Source organism: Phyllobates terribilis, unplaced genomic scaffold, assembly GCF_046119375.1.
Source record: "Phyllobates terribilis strain yellow unplaced genomic scaffold, ASM4611937v1 Scaffold_34__1_contigs__length_13252353, whole genome shotgun sequence".
In the NCBI taxonomy this organism is placed as follows: domain Eukaryota; kingdom Metazoa; phylum Chordata; class Amphibia; order Anura; family Dendrobatidae; genus Phyllobates; species Phyllobates terribilis.
The window spans coordinates 3,898,379-3,924,835 of record NW_027362794.1 but is presented as its reverse complement, the minus strand read 5'-3'; the positions used below and the strand labels follow the sequence as shown (position 1 = coordinate 3,924,835).

The 26,457-nt window shown below is 45.9% G+C and overlaps 18 non-coding genes and 3 pseudogenes across 18 annotated transcripts; all 21 read right to left on the bottom strand.

The window, feature by feature from the left end:
• Positions 1-469: 469 nt before the first annotated feature.
• Positions 470-660, bottom strand: LOC141180845 (U2 spliceosomal RNA). The gene has a single exon (XR_012256478.1). It is a non-coding gene; the product is annotated as a U2 spliceosomal RNA (small nuclear RNA).
• A 1,120-nt stretch (positions 661-1,780) lies between these two features.
• LOC141180844 (U2 spliceosomal RNA) lies at positions 1,781-1,971 on the bottom strand. The gene has a single exon (XR_012256477.1). It is a non-coding gene; the product is annotated as a U2 spliceosomal RNA (small nuclear RNA).
• Positions 1,972-3,089: 1,118 nt separating this feature from the next.
• On the bottom strand, positions 3,090-3,272 carry LOC141182061 (U2 spliceosomal RNA). Its single transcript, XR_012257550.1, has one exon. It is a non-coding gene; the product is annotated as a U2 spliceosomal RNA (small nuclear RNA).
• A 794-nt stretch (positions 3,273-4,066) lies between these two features.
• On the bottom strand, positions 4,067-4,158 carry LOC141182142 (U2 spliceosomal RNA; annotated as a pseudogene).
• Positions 4,159-5,275: 1,117 nt separating this feature from the next.
• On the bottom strand, positions 5,276-5,458 carry LOC141182043 (U2 spliceosomal RNA). Its single transcript, XR_012257534.1, has one exon. It is a non-coding gene; the product is annotated as a U2 spliceosomal RNA (small nuclear RNA).
• A 794-nt stretch (positions 5,459-6,252) lies between these two features.
• Positions 6,253-6,344, bottom strand: LOC141182141 (U2 spliceosomal RNA; annotated as a pseudogene).
• Positions 6,345-7,463: 1,119 nt separating this feature from the next.
• LOC141180843 (U2 spliceosomal RNA) lies at positions 7,464-7,654 on the bottom strand. The gene has a single exon (XR_012256476.1). It is a non-coding gene; the product is annotated as a U2 spliceosomal RNA (small nuclear RNA).
• A 1,115-nt stretch (positions 7,655-8,769) lies between these two features.
• Positions 8,770-8,960, bottom strand: LOC141181455 (U2 spliceosomal RNA). Its single transcript, XR_012257030.1, has one exon. It is a non-coding gene; the product is annotated as a U2 spliceosomal RNA (small nuclear RNA).
• Positions 8,961-10,079: 1,119 nt separating this feature from the next.
• On the bottom strand, positions 10,080-10,270 carry LOC141180842 (U2 spliceosomal RNA). The gene has a single exon (XR_012256475.1). It is a non-coding gene; the product is annotated as a U2 spliceosomal RNA (small nuclear RNA).
• Positions 10,271-11,389: 1,119 nt separating this feature from the next.
• LOC141181425 (U2 spliceosomal RNA) lies at positions 11,390-11,580 on the bottom strand. The gene has a single exon (XR_012257003.1). It is a non-coding gene; the product is annotated as a U2 spliceosomal RNA (small nuclear RNA).
• Positions 11,581-12,696: 1,116 nt separating this feature from the next.
• On the bottom strand, positions 12,697-12,887 carry LOC141180841 (U2 spliceosomal RNA). The gene has a single exon (XR_012256474.1). It is a non-coding gene; the product is annotated as a U2 spliceosomal RNA (small nuclear RNA).
• Positions 12,888-14,003: 1,116 nt separating this feature from the next.
• On the bottom strand, positions 14,004-14,194 carry LOC141180840 (U2 spliceosomal RNA). The gene has a single exon (XR_012256473.1). It is a non-coding gene; the product is annotated as a U2 spliceosomal RNA (small nuclear RNA).
• Positions 14,195-15,308: 1,114 nt separating this feature from the next.
• LOC141180839 (U2 spliceosomal RNA) lies at positions 15,309-15,499 on the bottom strand. Its single transcript, XR_012256472.1, has one exon. It is a non-coding gene; the product is annotated as a U2 spliceosomal RNA (small nuclear RNA).
• A 1,117-nt stretch (positions 15,500-16,616) lies between these two features.
• LOC141180838 (U2 spliceosomal RNA) lies at positions 16,617-16,807 on the bottom strand. The gene has a single exon (XR_012256471.1). It is a non-coding gene; the product is annotated as a U2 spliceosomal RNA (small nuclear RNA).
• Positions 16,808-17,924: 1,117 nt separating this feature from the next.
• On the bottom strand, positions 17,925-18,115 carry LOC141181791 (U2 spliceosomal RNA). Its single transcript, XR_012257335.1, has one exon. It is a non-coding gene; the product is annotated as a U2 spliceosomal RNA (small nuclear RNA).
• Positions 18,116-19,230: 1,115 nt separating this feature from the next.
• LOC141182053 (U2 spliceosomal RNA) lies at positions 19,231-19,422 on the bottom strand. Its single transcript, XR_012257543.1, has one exon. It is a non-coding gene; the product is annotated as a U2 spliceosomal RNA (small nuclear RNA).
• Positions 19,423-20,217: 795 nt separating this feature from the next.
• Positions 20,218-20,309, bottom strand: LOC141182140 (U2 spliceosomal RNA; annotated as a pseudogene).
• Positions 20,310-21,419: 1,110 nt separating this feature from the next.
• LOC141180837 (U2 spliceosomal RNA) lies at positions 21,420-21,610 on the bottom strand. Its single transcript, XR_012256470.1, has one exon. It is a non-coding gene; the product is annotated as a U2 spliceosomal RNA (small nuclear RNA).
• A 1,114-nt stretch (positions 21,611-22,724) lies between these two features.
• Positions 22,725-22,915, bottom strand: LOC141180834 (U2 spliceosomal RNA). The gene has a single exon (XR_012256468.1). It is a non-coding gene; the product is annotated as a U2 spliceosomal RNA (small nuclear RNA).
• Positions 22,916-24,030: 1,115 nt separating this feature from the next.
• On the bottom strand, positions 24,031-24,221 carry LOC141180833 (U2 spliceosomal RNA). Its single transcript, XR_012256467.1, has one exon. It is a non-coding gene; the product is annotated as a U2 spliceosomal RNA (small nuclear RNA).
• A 1,117-nt stretch (positions 24,222-25,338) lies between these two features.
• LOC141180832 (U2 spliceosomal RNA) lies at positions 25,339-25,529 on the bottom strand. Its single transcript, XR_012256466.1, has one exon. It is a non-coding gene; the product is annotated as a U2 spliceosomal RNA (small nuclear RNA).
• Positions 25,530-26,457: the final 928 nt, after the last annotated feature.

Here is a 26,457-nt window from a genome sequence, read left to right as displayed (position 1 = left end):
CAAACCAAAAAAGAAATTTTAAGCGCAGCAGAGTAACCAGCTCACATACCTGTTAGCTCAGGTGAGTTTAAAAGGCTGCTGTTGATAACAAGGGCATTTGCTAAATAGATGGTGTGTGTGCAACAATATACTGAAAGGTCAATTATATTGTGCAGCTTATCTCACCACCTGTAGTTATTTAGGTGAAAGCTCCAAAATGCTTGCCTAATATGTCTGTTTATCCAAAAGGAAGTATAGAGGGAGAGCTAGATAGATAGCATTGCATTACATTACATGGCAATGCAATGCACAGTTGCTGAAGTTGAACCAAAATGAGCTTGTCATCTGGCTTCTGCAACTTTTAACATGAAAAATCCAATGAGGAGAAGAAAAGCAAAGCCAAAGAGTCCATCCCAAAATCTGACAAACAAGCCAAATGAACAAAAAGCATTGAATTCAATTCTTTCTGATTTTAGAAACTGCATTAAAGAAGGGGTGCACCGGTCCTGGAGATACTGCAATACCAGGTCAATGCGTGGAGTGGACAGAGCAAGCTCTTTTTCCATCTCCCTGTTCTAAAAATCCATTTAATATATGGTCCCCAGATAGGGGACGTATCAGATATTAAACTGATAAGAACAGATACTACACTTGATCTTAGCCAAAAGGCCGAGAAGCGATAACCAGAATTGGTTTCCGACTACGGTGCCACCCAAGGATTCTGAAAAGTCCATTTGTGGAGATGGCCACCTGGACTCCCGTTAAGAAGACATGCTGTCAACCTCTAGATCCCTCACATGCCTGCACTTTTCGGCTTGCTGCTGCTGCAATCCACGCGTTTTAGATCTGCATAACTCCACCTCTTTTAGCACAGTACCCTCAACCCCCGGCTGTTCCCACCCGCCTCAACACCGTTGGAAGGGAGGAGAACCAATTAAGGCGGGGGGGTGGGGGGGTGGAACGAGCAGCTGTCTACCCTTAGCAGGAGGGTTGCTGATTAATTACCTCTCCTGCTGCTGCTGCTGCTGGCTGTCCAGCAGCAGATTGAAGGTGGCTGCTGCTGTGCGCAGGTATATAAAGGCTCAGAGCCTATTATGACACGCGCAGCCAGCGTTCCATTGCCACATTCCGTCTACTGCAGGCGGGATACCTGGATGGCTGAATGTCACTGAGAAGCTCACAGAGACCTCCATAAGCAACAGTTTAAAAGAATGCCACAGACTAATAAACCAAACTTTTTGGGTTGGTTTCTCTTTTATAGTCTGAAGGCATTAAATGAAAGAAGTCAGTGTTCCAGCAGAGGGAGACAACGTTTCAGAAAAGGCATTGTAGCAAACCAAAAAAGAAATTTTAAGCGCAGCAGAGTAACCAGCTCACATACCTGTTAGCTCAGGTGAGTTTAAAAGGCTGCTGTTGATAACAAGGGCATTTGCTAAATAGATGGTGTGTGTGCAACAATATACTGAAAGGTCAATTATATTGTGCAGCTTATCTCACCACCTGTAGTTATTTAGGTGAAAGCTCCAAAATGCTTGCCTAATATGTCTGTTTATCCAAAAGGAAGTATAGAGGGAGAGCTAGATAGATAGCATTGCATTACATTACATGGCAATGCAATGCACAGTTGCTGAAGTTGAACCAAAATGAGCTTGTCATCTGGCTTCTGCAACTTTTAACATGAAAAATCCAATGAGGAGAAGAAAAGCAAAGCCAAAGAGTCCATCCCAAAATCCGACAAACCAGCCAAATGAACAAAAAGCATTGAATTCAATTCTTTCTGATTTTAGAAACTGCATTAAAGAAGGGGTGCACCGGTCCTGGAGATACTGCAATACCAGGTCAATGCGTGGAGTGGACAGAGCAAGCTCTTTTTCCATCTCCCTGTTCTAAAAATCCATTTAATATATGGTCCCCAGATAGGGGACGTATCAGATATTAAACTGATAAGAACAGATACTACACTTGATCTTAGCCAAAAGGCCGAGAAGCGATAACCAGAATTGGTTTCCGACTACGGTGCCACCCAAGGATTCTGAAAAGTCCATTTGTGGAGATGGCCACCTGGACTCCCGTTAAGAAGACATGCTGTCAACCTCTAGATCCCTCACATGCCTGCACTTTTCGGCTTGCTGCTGCTGCAATCCACGCGTTTTAGATCTGCATAACTCCACCTCTTTTAGCACAGTACCCTCAACCCCCGGCTGTTCCCACCCGCCTCAACACCGTTGGAAGGGAGGAGAACCAATTAAGGCGGGGGGGTAGGGGTGGAACGAGCAGCTGTCTACCCTTAGCAGGAGGGTTGCTGATTAATTACCTCTCCTGCTGCTGCTGCTGCTGGCTGTCCAGCAGCAGACTGAAGGTGGCTGCTGCTGTGCGCAGGTATATAAAGGCTCAGAGCCTATTATGACACGCGCAGCCAGCATTCCATTGCCACATTCCGTCTACTGCAGGCGGGATACCTGGATGGCTGAATGTCACTGAGAAGCTCACAGAGACCGCCATAAGCAACAGTTTAAAAGAATGCCACAGACTAATCAACCAAACTTTTTGGGTTGGTTTCTCTTTTATAGTCTGCAGGCATTAAATGAAAGAAGTCAGTGTTCCAGCAGAGGGAGACAACGTTTCAGAAAAGGCATTGTAGCAAACCAAAAAAGAAATTTTAAGCGCAGCAGAGTAACCAGCTCACATACCTGTTAGCTCAGGTGAGTTTAAAAGGCTGCTGTTGATAACAAGGGCATTTGCTAAATAGATGGTGTGTGTGCAACAATATACTGAAAGGTCAATTATATTGTGCAGCTTATCTCACCACCTGTAGTTATTTAGGTGAAAGCTCCAAAATGCTTGCCTAATATGTCTGTTTATCCAAAAGGAAGTACAGAGGGAGAGCTAGATAGATAGCATTGCATTACATTACATGGCAATGCAATGCACAGTTGCTGAAGTTGAACCAAAATGAGCTTGTCATCTGGCTTCTGCAACTTTTAACATGAAAAATCCAATGAGGAGAAGAAAAGCAAAGCCAAAGAGTCCATCCCAAAATCCGACAAACAAGCCAAATGAACAAAAAGCATTGAATTCAATTCTTTCTGATTTTAGAAACTGCATTAAAGAAGGGGTGCACCGGTCCTGGAGATCCTGCAATACCAGGTCAATGCGTGGAGTGGACAGAGCAAGCTCTTTTTCCATCTCCCTGTTCTAAAAATCCATTTAATATATGGTCCCCAGATAGGGGACGTATCAGATATTAAACTGATAAGAACAGATTTTTTTTTTTTTTTTTTCGAAAGCCCGAATTCGTGTACAAAACCCGAGTGCGCTTAAAAAAGTGACAAGTGCCACAAAAAAAGTGCACTAGGATGCTGGTCTTCTTGAAACCCTCTCCAAAAGGAGAAGGGTCCCCCAAACCATTCCCCGTCCCTCCGAGCCAAAAGGCCACAGCGAGGAACAGGGACAAAAAGCCACCTCCAGCCGAAGCCAGAGGCGACCCAATCTTACCCCCAGCACCTGCCCGAGTTCTCACCCGAGCAAGGCACTGGGAGCCAAAGACTGTGCTCCCCTCCCGGAAGAGGGGAGCCAACAACGCTCTCCTCCCAAAAGAGGAGAGCCAGGGGGGTTCAGGGGGGAGCGGAACCCGATGGCCACACACTCCCCCCCTAGACCTGCCAAGAGAGGAACCCGTAAGGGAACCGCATCCCGACAAAATCCTAGTAGGACGTGACACACGTGAATAAGTGGACACACAGTGACAAAGAAATTAAATAAATAGTGAAGGTTTCACAGTATAATACTGCCCGGACCTTCGACCGGGAATTGAAAAATTCCCCATCCTAAGGCCAGAAGGCCCGGAATAAGGGTGTGTGCGAAGAAAGAAAATTTGAAGTGCTTGTGCAAATGTGCCATAAACTCAAGTGGGGTTCCCAATCCCATTGAGTTAAGGCACCCCAGGGTCACCACTCCTGGGGCACTTCACACTTCGGGCTTTCGATCTTCCCCGGCCCAATGGCGTCGATCCTGGGGGGCCATGCTTTCCACCAGATGACTATATTAGCCACCTGGCGTACTAACAAGCGCCTAAACCCCAGTGTGCATAATGTATCAATCTACTAGGGCGGCCAACATCCAAAACCGCCTTTTCGAAAGATACTACACTTGATCTTAGCCAAAAGGCCGAGAAGCGATAACCAGAATTGGTTTCCGACTACGGTGCCACCCAAGGATTCTGAAAAGTCCATTTGTGGAGATGGCCACCTGGACTCCCGTTAAGAAGACATGCTGTCAACCTCTAGATCCCTCACATGCCTGCACTTTTCGGCTTGCTGCTGCTGCAATCCACGCGTTTTAGATCTGCATAACTCCACCTCTTTTAGCACAGTACCCTCAACCCCCGGCTGTTCCCACCCGCCTCAACACCGTTGGAAGGGAGGAGAACCAATTAAGGCGGGGGGGGGGGGTGGAACGAGCAGCTGTCTACCCTTAGCAGGAGGGTTGCTGATTAATTACCTCTCCTGCTGCTGCTGCTGCTGGCTGTCCAGCAGCAGACTGAAGGTGGCTGCTGCTGTGCGCAGGTATATAAAGGCTCAGAGCCTATTATGACACGCGCAGCCAGCGTTCCATTGCCACATTCCGTCTACTGCAGGCGGGATACCTGGATGGCTGAATGTCACTGAGAAGCTCACAGAGACCGCCATAAGCAACAGTTTAAAAGAATGCCACAGACTAATCAACCAAACTTTTTGGGTTGGTTTCTCTTTTATAGTCTGCAGGCATTAAATGAAAGAAGTCAGTGTTCCAGCAGAGGGAGACAACGTTTCAGAAAAGGCATTGTAGCAAACCAAAAAAGAAATTTTAAGCGCAGCAGAGTAACCAGCTCACATACCTGTTAGCTCAGGTGAGTTTAAAAGGCTGCTGTTGATAACAAGGGCATTTGCTAAATAGATGGTGTGTGTGCAACAATATACTGAAAGGTCAATTATATTGTGCAGCTTATCTCACCACCTGTAGTTATTTAGGTGAAAGCTCCAAAATGCTTGCCTAATATGTCTGTTTATCCAAAAGGAAGTATAGAGGGAGAGCTAGATAGATAGCATTGCATTACATTACATGGCAATGCACTGCACAGTTGCTGAAGTTGAACCAAAATGAGCTTGTCATCTGGCTTCTGCAACTTTTAACATGAAAAATCCAATGAGGAGAAGAAAAGCAAAGCCAATGAGTCCATCCCAAAATCCGACAAACAAGCCAAATGAACAAAAAGCATTGAATTCAATTCTTTCTGATTTTAGAAACTGCATTAAAGAAGGGGTGCACCGGTCCTGGAGATACTGCAATACCAGGTCAATGCGTGGAGTGGACAGAGCAAGCTCTTTTTCCATCTCCCTGTTCTAAAAATCCATTTAATATATGGTCCCCAGATAGGGGACGTATCAGATATTAAACTGATAAGAACAGATTTTTTTTTTTTTTTTTTCGAAAGCCCGAATTCGTGTACAAAACCCGAGTGCGCTTAAAAAAGTGACAAGTGCCACAAAAAAAGTGCACTAGGATGCTGGTCTTCTTGAAACCCTCTCCAAAAGGAGAAGGGTCCCCCAAACCATTCCCCGTCCCTCCGAGCCAAAAGGCCACAGCGAGGAACAGGGACAAAAAGCCACCTCCAGCCGAAGCCAGAGGCGACCCAATCTTACCCCCAGCACCTGCCCGAGTTCTCACCCGAGCAAGGCACTGGGAGCCAAAGACTGTGCTCCCCTCCCGGAAGAGGGGAGCCAACAACGCTCTCCTCCCAAAAGAGGAGAGCCAGGGGGGTTCAGGGGGGAGCGGAACCCGATGGTCACACACTCCCCCCCTAGACCTGCCAAGAGAGGAACCCGTAAGGGAACCGCATCCCGACAAAATCCTAGTAGGACGTGACACACGTGAATAAGTGGACACACAGTGACAAAGAAATTAAATAAATAGTGAAGGTTTCACAGTATAATACTGCCCGGACCTTCGACCGGGAATTGAAAAATTCCCCATCCTAAGGCCAGAAGGCCCAGAATAAGGGTGTGTGCGAAGAAAGAAAATTTGAAGTGCTTGTGCAAATGTGCCATAAACTCAAGTGGGGTTCCCAATCCCATTGAGTTAAGGCACCCCAGGGTCACCACTCCTGGGGCACTTCACACTTCGGGCTTTCGATCTTCCCCGGCCCAATGGCGTCGATCCTGGGGGGCCATGCTTTCCACCAGATGACTATATTAGCCACCTGGCGTACTAACAAGCGCCTAAACCCCAGTGTGCATAATGTATCAATCTACTAGGGCGGCCAACATCCAAAACCGCCTTTTCGAAAGATACTACACTTGATCTTAGCCAAAAGGCCGAGAAGCGATAACCAGAATTGGTTTCCGACTACGGTGCCACCCAAGGATTCTGAAAAGTCCATTTGTGGAGATGGCCACCTGGACTCCCGTTAAGAAGACATGCTGTCAACCTCTAGATCCCTCACATGCCTGCACTTTTCGGCTTGCTGCTGCTGCAATCCACGCGTTTTAGATCTGCATAACTCCACCTCTTTTAGCACAGTACCCTCAACCCCCGGCTGTTCCCACCCGCCTCAACACCGTTGGAAGGGAGGAGAACCAATTAAGGCGGGGGGGGGGGGGGTGGAACGAGCAGCTGTCTACCCTTAGCAGGAGGGTTGCTGATTAATTACCTCTCCTGCTGCTGCTGCTGCTGGCTGTCCAGCAGCAGACTGAAGGTGGCTGCTGCTGTGCGCAGGTATATAAAGGCTCAGAGCCTATTATGACACGCGCAGCCAGCGTTCCATTGCCACATTCCGTCTACTGCAGGCGGGATACCTGGATGGCTGAATGTCACTGAGAAGCTCACAGAGACCGCCATAAGCAACAGTTTAAAAGAATGCCACAGACTAATCAACCAAACTTTTTGGGTTGGTTTCTCTTTTATAGTCTGCAGGCATTAAATGAAAGAAGTCAGTGTTCCAGCAGAGGGAGACAACGTTTCAGAAAAGGCATTGTAGCAAACCAAAAAAGAAATTTTAAGCGCAGCAGAGTAACCAGCTCACATACCTGTTAGCTCAGGTGAGTTTAAAAGGCTGCTGTTGATAACAAGGGCATTTGCTAAATAGATGGTGTGTGTGCAACAATATACTGAAAGGTCAATTATATTGTGCAGCTTATCTCACCACCTGTAGTTATTTAGGTGAAAGCTCCAAAATGCTTGCCTAATATGTCTGTTTATCCAAAAGGAAGTATAGAGGGAGAGCTAGATAGATAGCATTGCATTACATTACATGGCAATGCACTGCACAGTTGCTGAAGTTGAACCAAAATGAGCTTGTCATCTGGCTTCTGCAACTTTTAACATGAAAAATCCAATGAGGAGAAGAAAAGCAAAGCCAATGAGTCCATCCCAAAATCCGACAAACAAGCCAAATGAACAAAAAGCATTGAATTCAATTCTTTCTGATTTTAGAAACTGCATTAAAGAAGGGGTGCACCGGTCCTGGAGATACTGCAATACCAGGTCAATGCGTGGAGTGGACAGAGCAAGCTCTTTTTCCATCTCCCTGTTCTAAAAATCCATTTAATATATGGTCCCCAGATAGGGGACGTATCAGATATTAAACTGATAAGAACAGATACTACACTTGATCTTAGCCAAAAGGCCGAGAAGCGATAACCAGAATTGGTTTCCGACTACGGTGCCACCCAAGGATTCTGAAAAGTCCATTTGTGGAGATGGCCACCTGGACTCCCGTTAAGAAGACATGCCGTCAACCTCTAGATCCCTCACATGCCTGCACTTTTCGGCTTGCTGCTGCTGCAATCCACGCGTTTTAGATCTGCATAACTCCACCTCTTTTAGCACAGTACCCTCAACCCCCGGCTGTTCCCACCCGCCTCAACACCGTTGGAAGGGAGGAGAACCAATTAAGGCGGGGGGGGGGTGGAACGAGCAGCTGTCTACCCTTAGCAGGAGGGTTGCTGATTAATTACCTCTCCTGCTGCTGCTGCTGCTGGCTGTCCAGCAGCAGACTGAAGGTGGCTGCTGCTGTGCGCAGGTATATAAAGGCTCAGAGCCTATTATGACACGCGCAGCCAGCGTTCCATTGCCACATTCCGTCTACTGCAGGCGGGATACCTGGATGGCTGAATGTCACTGAGAAGCTCACAGAGACCGCCATAAGCAACAGTTTAAAAGAATGCCACAGACTAATCAACCAAACTTTTTGGGTTGGTTTCTCTTTTATAGTCTGCAGGCATTAAATGAAAGAAGTCAGTGTTCCAGCAGAGGGAGACAACGTTTCAGAAAAGGCATTGTAGCAAACCAAAAAAGAAATTTTAAGCGCAGCAGAGTAACCAGCTCACATACCTGTTAGCTCAGGTGAGTTTAAAAGGCTGCTGTTGATAACAAGGGCATTTGCTAAATAGATGGTGTGTGTGCAACAATATACTGAAAGGTCAATTATATTGTGCAGCTTATCTCACCACCTGTAGTTATTTAGGTGAAAGCTCCAAAATGCTTGCCTAATATGTCTGTTTATCCAAAAGGAAGTATAGAGGGAGAGCTAGATAGATAGCATTGCATTACATTACATGGCAATGCAATGCACAGTTGCTGAAGTTGAACCAAAATGAGCTTGTCATCTGGCTTCTGCAACTTTTAACATGAAAAATCCAATGAGGAGAAGAAAAGCAAAGCCAAAGAGTCCATCCCAAAATCCGACAAACAAGCCAAATGAACAAAAAGCATTGAATTCAATTCTTTCTGATTTTAGAAACTGCATTAAAGAAGGGGTGCATCGGTCCTGGAGATACTGCAATACCAGGTCAATGCGTGGAGTGGACAGAGCAAGCTCTTTTTCCATCTCCCTGTTCTAAAAATCCATTTAATATATGGTCCCCAGATAGGGGACGTATCAGATATTAAACTGATAAGAACAGATACTACACTTGATCTTAGCCAAAAGGCCGAGAAGCGATAACCAGAATTGGTTTCCGAGTACGGTGCCACCCAAGGATTCTGAAAAGTCCATTTGTGGAGATGGCCACCTGGACTCCCGTTAAGAAGACATGCTGTCAACCTCTAGATCCCTCACATGCCTGCACTTTTCGGCTTGCTGCTGCTGCAATCCACGCGTTTTAGATCTGCATAACTCCACCTCTTTTAGCACAGTACCCTCAACCCCCGGCTGTTCCCACCTGCCTCAACACCGTTGGAAGGGAGGAGAACCAATTAAGGCGGGGGGGGGGGGGGTGGAACGAGCAGCTGTCTACCCTTAGCAGGAGGGTTGCTGATTAATTACCTCTCCTGCTGCTGCTGCTGCTGGCTGTCCAGCAGCAGACTGAAGGTGGCTGCTGCTGTGCGCAGGTATATAAAGGCTCAGAGCCTATTATGACACGCGCAGCCAGCGTTCCATTGCCACATTCCGTCTACTGCAGGCGGGATACCTGGATGGCTGAATGTCACTGAGAAGCTCACAGAGACCGCCATAAGCAACAGTTTAAAAGAATGCCACAGACTAATCAACCAAACTTTTTGGGTTGGTTTCTCTTTTATAGTCTGCAGGCATTAAATGAAAGAAGTCAGTGTTCCAGCAGAGGGAGACAACGTTTCAGAAAAGGCATTGTAGCAAACCAAAAAAGAAATTTTAAGCGCAGCAGAGTAACCAGCTCACATACCTGTTAGCTCAGGTGAGTTTAAAAGGCTGCTGTTGATAACAAGGGCATTTGCTAAATAGATGGTGTGTGTGCAACAATATACTGAAAGGTCAATTATATTGTGCAGCTTATCTCACCACCTGTAGTTATTTAGGTGAAAGCTCCAAAATGCTTGCCTAATATGTCTGTTTATCCAAAAGGAAGTATAGAGGGAGAGCTAGATAGATAGCATTGCATTACATTACATGGCAATGCAATGCACAGTTGCTGAAGTTGAACCAAAATGAGCTTGTCATCTGGCTTCTGCAACTTTTAACATGAAAAATCCAATGAGGAGAAGAAAAGCAAAGCCAAAGAGTCCATCCCAAAATCCGACAAACAAGCCAAATGAACAAAAAGCATTGAATTCAATTCTTTCTGATTTTAGAAACTGCATTAAAGAAGGGGTGCACCGGTCCTGGAGATACTGCAATACCAGGTCAATGCGTGGAGTGGACAGAGCAAGCTCTTTTTCCATCTCCCTGTTCTAAAAATCCATTTAATATATGGTCCCCAGATAGGGGACGTATCAGATATTAAACTGATAAGAACAGATACTACACTTGATCTTAGCCAAAAGGCCGAGAAGCGATAACCAGAATTGGTTTCCGACTACGGTGCCACCCAAGGATTCTGAAAAGTCCATTTGTGGAGATGGCCACCTGGACTCCCGTTAAGAAGACATGCTGTCAACCTCTAGATCCCTCACATGCCTGCACTTTTCGGCTTGCTGCTGCTGCAATCCACGCGTTTTAGATCTGCATAACTCCACCTCTTTTAGCACAGTACCCTCAACCCCCGGCTGTTCCCACCCGCCTCAACACCGTTGGAAGGGAGGAGAACCAATTAAGGCGGGGGGGGGGGGGGTGGAACGAGCAGCTGTCTACCCTTAGCAGGAGGGTTGCTGATTAATTACCTCTCCTGCTGCTGCTGCTGCTGGCTGTCCAGCAGCAGACTGAAGGTGGCTGCTGCTGTGCGCAGGTATATAAAGGCTCAGAGCCTATTATGACACGCGCAGCCAGCGTTCCATTGCCACATTCCGTCTACTGCAGGCGGGATACCTGGATGGCTGAATGTCACTGAGAAGCTCACAGAGACCGCCATAAGCAACAGTTTAAAAGAATGCCACAGACTAATCAACCAAACTTTTTGGGTTGGTTTCTCTTTTATAGTCTGCAGGCATTAAATGAAAGAAGTCAGTGTTCCAGCAGAGGGAGACAACGTTTCAGAAAAGGCATTGTAGCAAACCAAAAAAGAAATTTTAAGCGCAGCAGAGTAACCAGCTCACATACCTGTTAGCTCAGGTGAGTTTAAAAGGCTGCTGTTGATAACAAGGGCATTTGCTAAATAGATGGTGTGTGTGCAACAATATACTGAAAGGTCAATTATATTGTGCAGCTTATCTCACCACCTGTAGTTATTTAGGTGAAAGCTCCAAAATGCTTGCCTAATATGTCTGTTTATCCAAAAGGAAGTATAGAGGGAGAGCTAGATAGATAGCATTGCATTACATTACATGGCAATGCAATGCACAGTTGCTGAAGTTGAACCAAAATGAGCTTGTCATCTGGCTTCTGCAACTTTTAACATGAAAAATCCAATGAGGAGAAGAAAAGCAAAGCCAAAGAGTCCATCCCAAAATCCGACAAACAAGCCAAATGAACAAAAAGCATTGAATTCAATTCTTTCTGATTTTAGAAACTGCATTAAAGAAGGGGTGCACCGGTCCTGGAGATACTGCAATACCAGGTCAATGCGTGGAGTGGACAGAGCAAGCTCTTTTTCCATCTCCCCGTTCTAAAAATCCATTTAATATATGGTCCCCAGATAGGGGACGTATCAGATATTAAACTGATAAGAACAGATACTACACTTGATCTTAGCCAAAAGGCCGAGAAGCGATAACCAGAATTGGTTTCCGACTACGGTGCCACCCAAGGATTCTGAAAAGTCCATTTGTGGAGATGGCCACCTGGACTCCCGTTAAGAAGACATGCTGTCAACCTCTAGATCCCTCACATGCCTGCACTTTTCGGCTTGCTGCTGCTGCAATCCACGCGTTTTAGATCTGCATAACTCCACCTCTTTTAGCACAGTACCCTCAACCCCCGGCTGTTCCCACCTGCCTCAACACCGTTGGAAGGGAGGAGAACCAATTAAGGCGGGGGGGGGGGTGGAACGAGCAGCTGTCTACCCTTAGCAGGAGAGTTGCTGATTAATTACCTCTCCTGCTGCTGCTGCTGCTGGCTGTCCAGCAGCAGACTGAAGGTGGCTGCTGCTGTGCGCAGGTATATAAAGGCTCAGAGCCTATTATGACACGCGCAGCCTGCGTTCCATTGCCACATTCCGTCTACTGCAGGCGGGATACCTGGATGGCTGAATGTCACTGAGAAGCTCACAGAGACCGCCATAAGCAACAGTTTAAAAGAATGCCACAGACTAATCAACCAAACTTTTTGGGTTGGTTTCTCTTTTATAGTCTGCAGGCATTAAATGAAAGAAGTCAGTGTTCCAGCAGAGGGAGACAACGTTTCAGAAAAGGCATTGTAGCAAACCAAAAAAGAAATTTTAAGCGCAGCAGAGTAACCAGCTCACATACCTGTTAGCTCAGGTGAGTTTAAAAGGCTGCTGTTGATAACAAGGGCATTTGCTAAATAGATGGTGTGTGTGCAACAATATACTGAAAGGTCAATTATATTGTGCAGCTTATCTCACCACCTGTAGTTATTTAGGTGAAAGCTCCAAAATGTTTGCCTAATATGTCTGTTTATCCAAAAGGAAGTATAGAGGGAGAGCTAGATAGATAGCATTGCATTACATTACATGGCAATGCAATGCACAGTTGCTGAAGTTGAACCAAAATGAGCTTGTCATCTGGCTTCTGCAACTTTTAACATGAAAAATCCAATGAGGAGAAGAAAAGCAAAGCCAAAGAGTCCATCCCAAAATCCGACAAACAAGCCAAATGAACAAAAAGCATTGAATTCAATTCTTTCTGATTTTAGAAACTGCATTAAAGAAGGGGTGCACCGGTCCTGGAGATACTGCAATACCAGGTCAATGCGTGGAGTGGACAGAGCAAGCTCTTTTTCCATCTCCCTGTTCTAAAAATCCATTTAATATATGGTCCCCAGATAGGGGACGTATCAGATATTAAACTGATAAGAACAGATACTACACTTGATCTTAGCCAAAAGGCCGAGAAGCGATAACCAGAATTGGTTTCCGACTACGGTGCCACCCAAGGATTCTGAAAAGTCCATTTGTGGAGATGGCCACCTGGACTCCCGTTAAGAAGACATGCTGTCAACCTCTAGATCCCTCACATGCCTGCACTTTTCGGCTTGCTGCTGCTGCAATCCACGCGTTTTAGATCTGCATAACTCCACCTCTTTTAGCACAGTACCCTCAACCCCCGGCTGTTCCCACCCGCCTCAACACCGTTGGAAGGGAGGAGAACCAATTAAGGCGGGGGGGGGGGTGGAACGAGCAGCTGTCTACCCTTAGCAGGAGGGTTGCTGATTAATTACCTCTCCTGCTGCTGCTGCTGCTGGCTGTCCAGCAGCAGACTGAAGGTGGCTGCTGCTGTGCGCAGGTATATAAAGGCTCAGAGCCTATTATGACACGCGCAGCCAGCGTTCCATTGCCACATTCCGTCTACTGCAGGCGGGATACCTGGATGGCTGAATGTCACTGAGAAGCTCACAGAGACCGCCATAAGCAACAGTTTAAAAGAATGCCACAGACTAATCAACCAAACTTTTTGGGTTGGTTTCTCTTTTATAGTCTGCAGGCATTAAATGAAAGAAGTCAGTGTTCCAGCAGAGGGAGACAACGTTTCAGAAAAGGCATTGTAGCAAACCAAAAAAGAAATTTTAAGCGCAGCAGAGTAACCAGCTCACATACCTGTTAGCTCAGGTGAGTTTAAAAGGCTGCTGTTGATAACAAGGGCATTTGCTAAATAGATGGTGTGTGTGCAACAATATACTGAAAGGTCAATTATATTGTGCAGCTTATCTCACCACCTGTAGTTATTTAGGTGAAAGCTCCAAAATGCTTGCCTAATATGTCTGTTTATCCAAAAGGAAGTATAGAGGGAGAGCTAGATAGATAGCATTGCATTACATTACATGGCAATGCAATGCACAGTTGCTGAAGTTGAACCAAAATGAGCTTGTCATCTGGCTTCTGCAACTTTTAACATGAAAAATCCAATGAGGAGAAGAAAAGCAAAGCCAAAGAGTCCATCCCAAAATCCGACAAACAAGCCAAATGAACAAAAAGCATTGAATTCAATTCTTTCTGATTTTAGAAACTGCATTAAAGAAGGGGTGCACCGGTCCTGGAGATACTGCAATACCAGGTCAATGCGTGGAGTGGACAGAGCAAGCTCTTTTTCCATCTCCCTGTTCTAAAAATCCATTTAATATATGGTCCCCAGATAGGGGACGTATCAGATATTAAACTGATAAGAACAGATACTACACTTGATCTTAGCCAAAAGGCCGAGAAGCGATAACCAGAATTGGTTTCCGACTACGGTGCCACCCAAGGATTCTGAAAAGTCCATTTGTGGAGATGGCCACCTGGACTCCCGTTAAGAAGACATGCTGTCAACCTCTAGATCCCTCACATGCCTGCACTTTTCGGCTTGCTGCTGCTGCAATCCACGCGTTTTAGATCTGCATAACTCCACCTCTTTTAGCACAGTACCCTCAACCCCCGGCTGTTCCCACCCGCCTCAACACCGTTGGAAGGGAGGAGAACCAATTAAGGCGGGGGGGGGTGGAACGAGCAGCTGTCTACCCTTAGCAGGAGGGTTGCTGATTAATTACCTCTCCTGCTGCTGCTGCTGCTGGCTGTCCAGCAGCAGACTGAAGGTGGCTGCTGCTGTGCGCAGGTATATAAAGGCTCAGAGCCTATTATGACACGCGCAGCCAGCGTTCCATTGCCACATTCCGTCTACTGCAGGCGGGATACCTGGATGGCTGAATGTCACTGAGAAGCTCACAGAGACCGCCATAAGCAACAGTTTAAAAGAATGCCACAGACTAATCAACCAAACTTTTTGGGTTGGTTTCTCTTTTATAGTCTGCAGGCATTAAATGAAAGAAGTCAGTGTTCCAGCAGAGGGAGACAACGTTTCAGAAAAGGCATTGTAGCAAACCAAAAAAGAAATTTTAAGCGCAGCAGAGTAACCAGCTCACATACCTGTTAGCTCAGGTGAGTTTAAAAGGCTGCTGTTGATAACAAGGGCATTTGCTAAATAGATGGTGTGTGTGCAACAATATACTGAAAGGTCAATTATATTGTGCAGCTTATCTCACCACCTGTAGTTATTTAGGTGAAAGCTCCAAAATGCTTGCCTAATATGTCTGTTTATCCAAAAGGAAGTATAGAGGGAGAGCTAGATAGATAGCATTGCATTACATTACATGGCAATGCAATGCACAGTTGCTGAAGTTGAACCAAAATGAGCTTGTCATCTGGCTTCTGCAACTTTTAACATGAAAAATCCAATGAGGAGAAGAAAAGCAAAGCCAAAGAGTCCATCCCAAAATCCGACAAACAAGCCAAATGAACAAAAAGCATTGAATTCAATTCTTTTTGATTTTAGAAACTGCATTAAAGAAGGGGTGCACCGGTCCTGGAGATACTGCAATACCAGGTCAATGCGTGGAGTGGACAGAGCAAGCTCTTTTTCCATCTCCCTGTTCTAAAAATCCATTTAATATATGGTCCCCAGATAGGGGACGTATCAGATATTAAACTGATAAGAACAGATACTACACTTGATCTTAGCCAAAAGGCCGAGAAGCGATAACCAGAATTGGTTTCCGACTACGGTGCCACCCAAGGATTCTGAAAAGTCCATTTGTGGAGATGGCCACCTGGACTCCCGTTAAGAAGACATGCTGTCAACCTCTAGATCCCTCACATGCCTGCACTTTTCGGCTTGCTGCTGCAGCAATCCACGCGTTTTAGATCTGCATAACTCCACCTCTTTTAGCACAGTACCCTCAACCCCCAGCTGTTCCCACCCGCCTCAACACCGTTGGAAGGGAGGAGAACCAATTAAGGCGGGGGGGGGGGGTGGAACGAGCAGCTGTCTACCCTTAGCAGGAGGGTTGCTGATTAATTACCTCTCCTGCTGCTGCTGCTGCTGGCTGTCCAGCAGCAGACTGAAGGTGGCTGCTGCTGTGCGCAGGTATATAAAGGCTCAGAGCCTATTATGACACGCGCAGCCAGCGTTCCATTGCCACATTCCGTCTACTGCAGGCGGGATACCTGGATGGCTGAATGTCACTGAGAAGCTCACAGAGACCGCCATAAGCAACAGTTTAAAAGAATGCCACAGACTAATCAACCAAACTTTTTGGGTTGGTTTCTCTTTTATAGTCTGCAGGCATTAAATGAAAGAAGTCAGTGTTCCAGCAGAGGGAGACAACGTTTCAGAAAAGGCATTGTAGCAAACCAAAAAAGAAATTTTAAGCGCAGCAGAGTAACCAGCTCACATACCTGTTAGCTCAGGTGAGTTTAAAAGGCTGCTGTTGATAACAAGGGCATTTGCTAAATAGATGGTGTGTGTGCAACAATATACTGAAAGGTCAATTATATTGTGCAGCTTATCTCACCACCTGTAGTTATTTAGGTGAAAGCTCCAAAATGCTTGCCTAATATGTCTGTTTATCCAAAAGGAAGTATAGAGGGAGAGCTAGATAGATAGCATTCCATTACATTACATGGCAATGCAATGCACAGTTGCTGAAGTTGAACCAAAATGAGCTTGTCATCTGGCTTCTGCAACTTTTAACATGAAAAATCCAATGAGGAGAAGAAAAGCAAAGCCAAAGAGTCCATCCCAAAATCCGACAAACAAGCCAAATGAACAAAAAGCATTGAATTCAATTCTTTCTGATTTTAGAAACTGCATTAAAGAAGGGGTGCACCGGTCCTGGAGATACTGCAATACCAGGTCAATGCGTGGAGTGGACAGAGCAAGCTCTTTTTCCATCTCCCTGTTCTAAAAATCCATTTAATATATGGTCCCCAGATAGGGGACGTATCAGATATTAAACTGATAAGAACAGATACTACACTTGATCTTAGCCAAAAGGCCGAGAAGCGATAACCAGAATTGGTTTCCGACTACGGTGCCACCCAAGGATTCTGAAAAGTCCATTTGTGGAGATGGCCACCTGGACTCCCGTTAAGAAGACATGCTGTCAACCTCTAGATCCCTCACATGCCTGCACTTTTCGGCTTGCTGCTGCTGCAATCCACGCGTTTTAGATCTGCATAACTCCACCTCTTTTAGCACAGTACCCTCAACCCCCGGCTGTTCCCACCCGCCTCAACACCGTTGGAAGGGAGGAGAACCAATTAAGGCGGGGGGGGGGGGTGGAACGAGCAGCTGTCTACCCTTAGCAGGAGGGTTGCTGATTAATTACCTCTCCTGCTGCTGCTGCTGCTGGCTGTCCAGCAGCAGACTGAAGGTGGCTGCTGCTGTGCGCAGGTATATAAAGGCTCAGAGCCTATTATGACACGCGCAGCCAGCGTTCCATTGCCACATTCCGTCTACTGCAGGCGGGATACCTGGATGGCTGAATGTCACTGAGAAGCTCACAGAGACCGCCATAAGCAACAGTTTAAAAGAATGCCACAGACTAATCAACCAAACTTTTTGGGTTGGTTTCTCTTTTATAGTCTGCAGGCATTAAATGAAAGAAGTCAGTGTTCCAGCAGAGGGAGACAACGTTTCAGAAAAGGCATTGTAGCAAACCAAAAAAGAAATTTTAAGCGCAGCAGAGTAACCAGCTCACATACCTGTTAGCTCAGGTGAGTTTAAAAGGCTGCTGTTGATAACAAGGGCATTTGCTAAATAGATGGTGTGTGTGCAACAATATACTGAAAGGTCAATTATATTGTGCAGCTTATCTCACCACCTGTAGTTATTTAGGTGAAAGCTCCAAAATGCTTGCCTAATATGTCTGTTTGTCCAAAAGGAAGTATAGAGGGAGAGCTAGATAGATAGCATTGCATTACATTTCATGGCAATGCAATGCACAGTTGCTGAAGTTGAACCAAAATGAGCTTGTCATCTGGCTTCTGCAACTTTTAACATGAAAAATCCAATGAGGAGAAGAAAAGCAAAGCCAAAGAGTCCATCCCAAAATCCGACAAACAAGCCAAATGAACAAAAAGCATTGAATTCAATTCTTTCTGATTTTAGAAACTGCATTAAAGAAGGGGTGCACCGGTCCTGGAGATACTGCAATACCAGGTCAATGCGTGGAGTGGACAGAGCAAGCTCTTTTTCCATCTCCCTGTTCTAAAAATCCATTTAATATATGATCCCCAGATAGGGGACGCATCAGATATTAAACTGATAAGAACAGATACTACACTTGATCTTAGCCAAAAGGCCGAGAAGCGATAACCAGAATTGGTTTCCGACTACGGTGCCACCCAAGTATTCTGAAAAGTCCATTTGTGGAGATGGCCACCTGGACTCCCGTTAAGAAGACATGCTGTCAACCTCTAGATCCCTCACATGCCTGCACTTTTCGGCTTGCTGCTGCTGCAATCCACGCGTTTTAGATCTGCATAACTCCACCTCTTTTAGCACAGTACCCTCAACCCCCGGCTGTTCCCACCCGCCTCAACACCGTTGGAAGGGAGGAGAACCAATTAAGGCGGGGGGGGGGTGGAACGAGCAGCTGTCTACCCTTAGCAGGAGGGTTGCTGATTAATTACCTCTCCTGCTGCTGCTGCTGCTGGCTGTCCAGCAGCAGACTGAAGGTGGCTGCTGCTGTGCGCAGGTATATAAAGGCTCAGAGCCTATTATGACACGTGCAGCCAGCGTTCCATTGCCACATTCCGTCTACTGCAGGCGGGATACCTGGATGGCTGAATGTCACTGAGAAGCTCACAGAGACCGCCATAAGCAACAGTTTAAAAGAATGCCACAGACTAATCAACCAAACTTTTTGGGTTGGTTTCTCTTTTATAGTCTGCAGGCATTAAATGAAAGAAGTCAGTGTTCCAGCAGAGGGAGACAACGTTTCAGAAAAGGCATTGTAGCAAACCAAAAAAGAAATTTTAAGCGCAGCAGAGTAACCAGCTCACATACCTGTTAGCTCAGGTGAGTTTAAAAGGCTGCTGTTGATAACAAGGGCATTTGCTAAATAGATGGTGTGTGTGCAACAATATACTGAAAGGTCAATTATATTGTGCAGCTTATCTCACCACCTGTAGTTATTTAGGTGAAAGCTCCAAAATGCTTGCCTAATATGTCTGTTTATCCAAAAGGAAGTATAGAGGGAGAGCTAGATAGATAGCATTGCATTACATTACATGGCAATGCAATGCACAGTTGCTGAAGTTGAACCAAAATGAGCTTGTCATCTGGCTTCTGCAACTTTTAACATGAAAAATCCAATGAGGAGAAGAAAAGCAAAGCCAAAGAGTCCATCCCAAAATCCGACAAACAAGCCAAATGAACAAAAAGCATTGAATTCAATTCTTTCTGATTTTAGAAACTGCATTAAAGAAGGGGTGCACCGGTCCTGGAGATACTGCAATACCAGGTCAATGCGTGGAGTGGACAGAGCAAGCTCTTTTTCCATCTCCCTGTTCTAAAAATCCATTTAATATATGGTCCCCAGATAGGGGACGTATCAGATATTAAACTGATAAGAACAGATTTTTTTTTTTTATTTTTTTTCTTTATCGAAAGCCCGAATTCGTGTACAAAACCCGAGTGCGCTTAAAAAAGTGACAAGTGCCACAAAAAAAGTGCACTAGGATGCTGGTCTTCTTGAAACCCTCTCCAAAAGGAGAAGGGTCCCCCAAACCATTCCCCGTCCCTCCGAGCCAGAAGGCCACAGCGAGGAACAGGGACAAATAGCCACCTCCAGCCGAAGCCAGAGGCGACCCAATCTTACCCCCAGCACCTGCCCGAGTTCTCACCCGAGCAAGGCACTGGGAGCCAAAGACTGTGCTCCCCTCCCGGAAGAGGGGAGCCAACAACGCTCTCCTCCCGAAAGAGGAGAGCCAGGGGGGTTCAGGGGGGAGCGGAACCTGATGGCCACACACTCCCCCCCTAGACCTGCCAAGAGAGGAACCCATAAGGGAACCGCATCCCGACAAAATCCTAGTAGGACGTGACACACGTGAATAAGTGGACACACAGTGACAAAGAAATTAAATAAATAGTGAAGGTTTCACAGTATAATACTGCCCGGACCTTCGACCGGGAATTGAAAAAATTCCCCATCCTAAGGCCAGAAGGCCCAGAATAAGGGTGTGTGCGAAGAAAGAAATATTGAAGTGCTTGTGCAAATGTGCCATAAACTCAAGTGGGGTTCCCAATCCCAGTGAGTTAAGGCACCCCAGGGTCACCACTCCTGGGGCACTTCACACTTCGGGCTTTCGATCTTCCCCGGCCCAATGGCGTTGATCCTGGGGGGCCATGCTTTCCACCAGATGACTATATTAGCCACCTGGCGTACTAACAAGCGCCTAAACCCCAGTGTGCATAATGTATCAATCTACTAGGGCGGCCAACATCCAAAACCGCCTTTTCGAAAGATACTACACTTGATCTTAGCCAAAAGGCCGAGAAGCGATAACCAGAATTGGTTTCCGACTACGGTGCCACCCAAGGATTCTGAAAAGTCCATTTGTGGAGATGGCCACCTGGACTCCCGTTAAGAAGACATGCTGTCAACCTCTAGATCCCTCACATGCCTGCACTTTTCGGCTTGCTGCTGCTGCAATCCACGCGTTTTAGATCTGCATAACTCCACCTCTTTTAGCACAGTACCCTCAACCCCCGGCTGTTCCCACCCGCCTCAACACCGTTGGAAGGGAGGAGAACCAATTAAGGCGGGGGTGGGGTGGAACGAGCAGCTGTCTACCCTTAGCAGGAGGGTTGCTGATTAATTACCTCTCCTGCTGCTGCTGGCTGTCCAGCAGCAGACTGAAGGTGGCTGCTGCTGTGCGCAGGTATATAAAGGCTCAGAGCCTATTATGACACGCGCAGCCAGCGTTCCATTGCCACATTCCGTCTACTGCAGGCGGGATACCTGGATGGCTGAATGTCACTGAGAAGCTCACAGAGACCGCCATAAGCAACAGTTTAAAAGAATGCCACAGACTAATCAACCAAACTTTTTGTTTTTTTTTTCTCTTTTATAGTCTGCAGGCATTAAATGAAAGAAGTCAGTGTTCCAGCAGAGGGAGACAACGTTTCAGAAAAGGCATTGTAGCAAACCAAAAAAGAAATTTTAAGCGCAGCAGAGTAACCAGCTCACATACCTGTTAGCTCAGGTGAGTTTAAAAGGCTGCTGTTGATAACAAGGGCATTTGCTAAATAGATGGTGTGTGTGCAACAATATACTGAAAGGTCAATTATATTGTGCAGCTTATCTCACCACCTGTAGTTATTTAGGTGAAAGCTCCAAAATGCTTGCCTAATATGTCTGTTTATCCAAAAGGAAGTATAGAGGGAGAGCTAGATAGATAGCATTGCATTACATTACATGGCAATGCAATGCACAGTTGCTGAAGTTGAACCAAAATGAGCTTGTCATCTGGCTTCTGCAACTTTTAACATGAAAAATCCAATGAGGAGAAGAAAAGCAAAGCCAAAGAGTCCATCCCAAAATCCGACAAACAAGCCAAATGAACAAAAAGCATTGAATTCAATTCTTTCTGATTTTAGAAACTGCATTAAAGAAGGGGTGCACCGGTCCTGGAGATACTGCAATACCAGGTCAATGCGTGGAGTGGACAGAGCAAGCTCTTTTTCCATCTCCCTGTTCTAAAAATCCATTTAATATATGGTCCCCAGATAGGGGACGTATCAGATATTAAACTGATAAGAACAGATACTACACTTGATCTTAGCCAAAAGGCCGAGAAGCGATAACCAGAATTGGTTTCCGACTACGGTGCCACCCAAGGATTCTGAAAAGTCCATTTGTGGAGATGGCCACCTGGACTCCCGTTAAGAAGACATGCTGTCAACCTCTAGATCCCTCACATGCCTGCACTTTTCGGCTTGCTGCTGCTGCAATCCACGCGTTTTAGATCTGCATAACTCCACCTCTTTTAGCACAGTACCCTCAACCCCCGGCTGTTCCCACCCGCCTCAACACCGTTGGAAGGGAGGAGAACGAATTAAGGCGGGGGGGGGTGGAACGAGCAGCTGTCTACCCTTAGCAGGAGGGTTGCTGATTAATTACCTCTCCTGCTGCTGCTGCTGCTGGCTGTCCAGCAGCAGACTGAAGGTGGCTGCTGCTGTGCGCAGGTATATAAAGGCTCAGAGCCTATTATGACACGCGCAGCCAGCGTTCCATTGCCACATTCCGTCTACTGCAGGCGGGATACCTGGATGGCTGAATGTCACTGAGAAGCTCACAGAGACCGCCATAAGCAACAGTTTAAAAGAATGCCACAGACTAATCAACCAAACTTTTTGGGTTGGTTTCTCTTTTATAGTCTGCAGGCATTAAATGAAAGAAGTCAGTGTTCCAGCAGAGGGAGACAACGTTTCAGAAAAGGCATTGTAGCAAACCAAAAAAGAAATTTTAAGCGCAGCAGAGTAACCAGCTCACATACCTGTTAGCTCACGTGAGTTTAAAAGGCTGCTGTTGATAACAAGGGCATTTGCTAAATAGATGGTGTGTGTGCAACAATATACTGAAAGGTCAATTATATTGTGCAGCTTATCTCACCACCTGTAGTTATTTAGGTGAAAGCTCCAAAATGCTTGCCTAATATGTCTGTTTATCCAAAAGGAAGTATAGAGGGAGAGCTAGATAGATAGCATTGCATTACATTACATGGCAATGCAATGCACAGTTGCTGAAGTTGAACCAAAATGAGCTTGTCATCTGGCTTCTGCAACTTTTAACATGAAAAATCCAATGAGGAGAAGAAAAGCAAAGCCAAAGAGTCCATCCCAAAATCCGACAAACAAGCCAAATGAACAAAAAGCATTGAATTCAATTCTTTCTGATTTTAGAAACTGCATTAAAGAAGGGGTGCACCGGTCCTGGAGATACTGCAATACCAGGTCAATGCGTGGAGTGGACAGAGCAAGCTCTTTTTCCATCTCCCTGTTCTAAAAATCCATTTAATATATGGTCCCCAGATAGGGGACGTATCAGATATTAAACTGATAAGAACAGATACTACACTTGATCTTAGCCAAAAGGCCGAGAAGCGATAACCAGAATTGGTTTCCGACTACGGTGCCACCCAAGGATTCTGAAAAGTCCATTTGTGGAGATGGCCACCTGGACTCCCGTTAAGAAGACATGCTGTCAACCTCTAGATCCCTCACATGCCTGCACTTTTCGGCTTGCTGCTGCTGCAATCCACGCGTTTTAGATCTGCATAACTCCACCTCTTTTAGCACAGTACCCTCAACCCCCGGCTGTTCCCACCCGCCTCAACACCGTTGGAAGGGAGGAGAACCAATTAAGGCGGGGGGGGGGTGGAACGAGCAGCTGTCTACCCTTAGCAGGAGGGTTGCTGATTAATTACCTCTCCTGCTGCTGCTGCTGCTGGCTGTCCAGCAGCAGACTGAAGGTGGCTGCTGCTGTGCGCAGGTATATAAAGGCTCAGAGCCTATTATGACACGCGCAGCCAGCGTTCCATTGCCACATTCCGTCTACTGCAGGCGGGATACCTGGATGGCTGAATGTCACTGAGAAGCTCACAGAGACCGCCATAAGCAACAGTTTAAAAGAATGCCACAGACTAATCAACCAAACTTTTTGGGTTGGTTTCTCTTTTATAGTCTGCAGGCATTAAATGAAAGAAGTCAGTGTTCCAGCAGAGGGAGACAACGTTTCAGAAAAGGCATTGTAGCAAACCAAAAAAGAAATTTTAAGCGCAGCAGAGTAACCAGCTCACATACCTGTTAGCTCAGGTGAGTTTAAAAGGCTGCTGTTGATAACAAGGGCATTTGCTAAATAGATGGTGTGTGTGCAACAATATACTGAAAGGTCAATTATATTGTGCAGCTTATCTCACCACCTGTAGTTATTTAGGTGAAAGCTCCAAAATGCTTGCCTAATATGTCTGTTTATCCAAAAGGAAGTATAGAGGGAGAGCTAGATAGATAGCATTGCATTACATTACATGGCAATGCAATGCACAGTTGCTGAAGTTGAACCAAAATGAGCTTGTCATCTGGCTTCTGCAACTTTTAACATGAAAAATCCAATGAGGAGAAGAAAAGCAAAGCCAAAGAGTCCATCCCAAAATCCGACAAACAAGCCAAATGAACAAAAAGCATTGAATTCAATTCTTTCTGATTTTAGAAACTGCATTAAAGAAGGGGTGCACCGGTCCTGGAGATACTGCAATACCAGGTCAATGCGTGGAGTGGACAGAGCAAGCTCTTTTTCCATCTCCCTGTTCTAAAAATCCATTTAATATATGGTCCCCAGATAGGGGACGTATCAGATATTAAACTGATAAGAACAGATACTACACTTGATCTTAGCCAAAAGGCCGAGAAGCGATAACCAGAATTGGTTTCCGACTACGGTGCCACCCAAGGATTCTGAAAAGTCCATTTGTGGAGATGGCCACCTGGACTCCCGTTAAGAAGACATGCTGTCAACCTCTAGATCCCTCACATGCCTGCACTTTTCGGCTTGCTGCTGCTGCAATCCACGCGTTTTAGATCTGCATAACTCCACCTCTTTTAGCACAGTACCCTCAACCCCCGGCTGTTCCCACCCGCCTCAACACCGTTGGAAGGGAGGAGAACCAATTAAGGCGGGGGGGGGGGGTGGAACGAGCAGCTGTCTACCCTTAGCAGGAGGGTTGCTGATTTATTACCTCTCCTGCTGCTGCTGCTGCTGGCTGTCCAGCAGCAGACTGAAGGTGGCTGCTGCTGTGCGCAGGTATATAAAGGCTCAGAGCCTATTATGACACGCGCAGCCAGCGTTCCATTGCCACATTCCGTCTACTGCAGGCGGGATACCTGGATGGCTGAATGTCACTGAGAAGCTCACAGAGACCGCCATAAGCAACAGTTTAAAAGAATGCCACAGACTAATCAACCCAACTTTTTGGGTTGGTTTCTCTTTTATAGTCTGCAGGCATTAAATGAAAGAAGTCAGTGTTCCAGCAGAGGGAGACAACGTTTCAGAAAAGGCATTGTAGCAAACCAAAAAAGAAATTTTAAGCGCAGCAGAGTAACCAGCTCACATACCTGTTAGCTCAGGTGAGTTTAAAAGGCTGCTGTTGATAACAAGGGCATTTGCTAAATAGATGGTGTGTGTGCAACAATATACTGAAAGGTCAATTATATTGTGCAGCTTATCTCACCACCTGTAGTTATTTAGGTGAAAGCTCCAAAATGCTTGCCTAATATGTCTGTTTATCCAAAAGGAAGTATAGAGGGAGAGCTAGATAGATAGCATTGCATTACATTACATGGCAATGCAATGCACAGTTGCTGAAGTTGAACCAAAATGAGCTTGTCATCTGGCTTCTGCAACTTTTAACATGAAAAATCCAATGAGGAGAAGAAAAGCAAAGCCAAAGAGTCCATCCCAAAATCCGACAAACAAGCCAAATGAACAAAAAGCATTGAATTCAATTCTTTCTGATTTTAGAAACTGCATTAAAGAAGGGGTGCACCGGTCCTGGAGATACTGCAATACCAGGTCAATGCGTGGAGTGGACAGAGCAAGCTCTTTTTCCATCTCCCTGTTCTAAAAATCCATTTAATATATGGTCCCCAGATAGGGGACGTATCAGATATTAAACTGATAAGAACAGATACTACACTTGATCTTAGCCAAAAGGCCGAGAAGCGATAACCAGAATTGGTTTCCGACTACGGTGCCACCCAAGGATTCTGAAAAGTCCATTTGTGGAGATGGCCACCTGGACTCCCGTTAAGAAGACATGCTGTCAACCTCTAGATCCCTCACATGCCTGCACTTTTCGGCTTGCTGCTGCTGCAATCCACGCGTTTTAGATCTGCATAACTCCACCTCTTTTAGCACAGTACCCTCAACCCCCAGCTGTTCCCACCCGCCTCAACACCGTTGGAAGGGAGGAGAACCAATTAAGGCGGGGGGGGGGTGGAACGAGCAGCTGTCTACCCTTAGCAGGAGGGTTGCTGATTAATTACCTCTCCTGCTGCTGCTGCTGCTGGCTGTCCAGCAGCAGACTGAAGGTGGCTGCTGCTGTGCGCAGGTATATAAAGGCTCAGAGCCTATTATGACACGCGCAGCCAGCGTTCCATTGCCACATTCCGTCTACTGCAGGCGGGATACCTGGATGGCTGAATGTCACTGAGAAGCTCACAGAGACCGCCATAAGCAACAGTTTAAAAGAATGCCACAGACTAATCAACCAAACTTTTTGGGTTGGTTTCTCTTTTATAGTCTGCAGGCATTAAATGAAAGAAGTCAGTGTTCCAGCAGAGGGAGACAACGTTTCAGAAAAGGCATTGTAGCAAACCAAAAAAGAAATTTTAAGCGCAGCAGAGTAACCAGCTCACATACCTGTTAGCTCAGGTGAGTTTAAAAGGCTGCTGTTGATAACAAGGGCATTTGCTAAATAGATGGTGTGTGTGCAACAATATACTGAAAGGTCAATTATATTGTGCAGCTTATCTCACCACCTGTAGTTATTTAGGTGAAAGCTCCAAAATGCTTGCCTAATATGTCTGTTTATCCAAAAGGAAGTATAGAGGGAGAGCTAGATAGATAGCATTGCATTACATTACATGGCAATG